The sequence below is a fragment of the Mandrillus leucophaeus genome, unplaced genomic scaffold, assembly GCF_000951045.1.
Source record: "Mandrillus leucophaeus isolate KB7577 unplaced genomic scaffold, Mleu.le_1.0 Scaffold1156, whole genome shotgun sequence".
In the NCBI taxonomy this organism is placed as follows: domain Eukaryota; kingdom Metazoa; phylum Chordata; class Mammalia; order Primates; family Cercopithecidae; genus Mandrillus; species Mandrillus leucophaeus.
Window position 1 is genome coordinate 635666 of NW_012099832.1, and position 3137 is coordinate 638802.

Genomic DNA, 3137 nt, shown 5'->3' on the forward strand with positions numbered 1-3137 from the left:
TATATATATATATATATAAATTTATTATAGGCAATTAGCTCACTGGTCATGGAAGCTGAGAAGTCCCCTGATCTGCCATTTGCAAGCTTGCAACCCAGGGAAATCAATGGTTCCAATCTGTGTCTAAAGGTCTAAAAATGAAGAGAATAAATGGTATCCATTCTAGTTCAAGCCTAAAGGCATGAGAAAGTATGAGAGTTAGTAGCATCTATGATGTAAATCCCATGTCCCAATAAGACCACTGTCCCAGCTGAGTCATCAGGCAGAAAGAGAGAATTCATCTATTGTTGGTCTTTGTGTTCTATTCAGGCCCTCAGTGAATTGGATGATACCCACCCCATTGAGGAGAGTACTGCTCAGTCAACCAACTCTAATACTAATCTCTTCTGAAAACACTCTCACTGGCACACTCACAAATAATGTTTAATCAAATATCTGGTTATGTTGTAACTCAGTAAAACTGACACATAAAATTAACCATCACTTTAGGTTAAAATCCTGCCTCTGCTTCTTTTTATTTGTGCAAATTATAAATATGTAGATAGTGAATTAAAAAGAAATTTCTATACTATGCAGCCATAAAAAAGGATGAGTTCGTGTCCTTTGTAGGGACATGGATGCAGCTGGAAACCATCATTCTCAGCAAACTATCGCAAGAACAGAAAACCAAACAGCGCATGTTCTCTCACTCATAGGTGGGAATTGAACAGTGAGATCACTTGGACACAGAAAGGGGAACATCTCACACCGGGGCCTATTGTGGGGAGGGAGGGGAGGGGAGGGATACCATTAGGAGATATACCTGATATAAATGACGAGTTAATCGGTGCAGCACCCAACATGGCACATGTATTCATATGTAACAAACCTGCACGTTGTGCACATGTACCCTAGAACTTAAAGCATAATAATAATAAATAAAGAAGAATACTTAGATACACTTTTCCTGCTTCCCTTTCCTTCTTAGTGCTCCTCATCCCCTGACAAGTTACGTGGCTGTTGATAGATTTTTTATCTCCCACCCACTCCCTTAGCATATAACCTTCATGGAAGCAGGGAGTGTGTAGCCATCAGCTATAAATGTGCCCAGCACATAGTAGACACCCAACAAATATTCATAGAGTTAATGAATAAAAAGTCCATCCGTCAGTCAAATAACAACAACAATAAAAAAAGAAACTTCTTAACTTGTTTGCACCTTGCATTTTTCATATGTAAAATTGAAGTGATAATAAAAATAAGCTACCACAAAGAGTTGTTGTAAAGAATAGTTAATATTTAAGGAATTAAAACTGCTTTACGAGAGAGAGATTTAGGTATGGTAGTCTGAGAAGTGCTGTGGACATATTTCTCTGATAAGCTGATAAATTTTATATATACTTTGAAAAAACTAAAGTTTTTTCCTTAGTATATACAGCAAGCAAGAAGCATTTATTCAAGAATGTTTACTGTAGTTTGATAAAGACAACAAGAGTCTGTGCTACTTGAACTGAGACCTCTCCTCTTTCCCTTCTCCCACTCAGTGAGACAGAAACTCCAGTCCGTACTGAAGCAGATCCCTCTCCCCCAAGTAACAATAAAAAGACTATCTGTCCAGGAGAGACAGAATTCAGCAGTTCTCATCCTGGCCATACCTACCAGTTGCTGAAGCTATATATACAAATAATAAGGGGCATTGTAGATACAAATTAATTTTTATTTTTAAATGTATTTATTTAAGAGACAAGATCTCACTCTGTCACCTAGGCTGGAGTGACCATAGCTCACCGAAGTCTTCAACTTGGTGGCTCAAGTGACATTGCTGCCTCAGCCTGCCAAGTAGCTGGAACTACAGGTGCACACAACCACACCTGGATATTTTATTTATTTTTTATTTCCTTTAGAGAAAGGGGTTCGCTATACTGCTCAGGCTAGTCTTGAACACCTGGCTTCAAACGACCCTCCTCCCTCAGCCTCCCAAGGTGCTGGGATTACAGGTGTGGGCCACTGTGCCTGGACCAAAATAAATTAAATAATATAAATGCAATAAAGTTATTTTTGTATTTTTTTTAAAGAGCTAGTTTTTTGAGACACACAAAAAATTGACAAAGTAGATTAACCAAGGAAAAAAGAGAGGAAACATAAATGACTGGAAGGAGAAATAAAAGGCCATTACTCCTGACTTTGGAGAAATAAAAGTAATTATAAAGCAATAGTGTGAATAATTATATGTCTTAGCTTAGAAAGTATAGACAAATTTCTAAAAAGATAGACACTATCAAAATTAGGAAAAAGTAGACCATCTGAATATAAGCATAACAAATAAAAAGGCTATATCAGTAAACAAAAACAACATATGAAGAAAAGCTCAAGCCCAGATGGCTTCACTCCTGAATTCTACCATATGTTTACAGAAGAAATAATAATTTTCCATAAACTCCTCTACAAAATAAAAGAGACTAGTATCACACTGATCTACAGACATCATTAGAAATGTATAGACCAATATCTCTTAGGAATATGGATGCCAAAACAATTAAATACCAGAGACATATAAATAATTATAGATCAAGATCAATTGCTGTTTATCCCAGGAATGCAATTCAATATACAAAAATCAATTGTATTTGTATACACTTTCAATGACCAATCTAAAAACAAAACTAAGAGAAAAATTCCATTTACGGTAGCATCAAAAAAAAGACAACACAATTAAAAATGGGCAAAGGATCTTAACGGACATTTCTCCAAGGAAGATATACAAATGACCTCTGAGTACATAAAAATGCAACATCCTCATTTATCATTGTAATGTAAATCAAAGAAACAATGAATTATCACTTCACGTCCACTTAAATGGCTAGATTTACAAAGTCAGATGAAAATGAGTTCTGGCAAGATTATGGAGAAATCACAACTTTACCATGCTGTTGATGGAAATATAAAATGGTGCAGGGCCTTTGGTGAACAGTTTGGCAACTTCTGAAACAATTATGCATTGAATTACCATATGACTCGGTAATTCCACTCCTAGGTATATGCCCAAGAGAAATGAAAACGTATGTCCACACAAAGAGTGTACATGAATATTTGTAGTAGCATTATTTATAATAGCCAAAATGTGGAAACAATCTCAGTGTTCATCAATAAATAAAGAA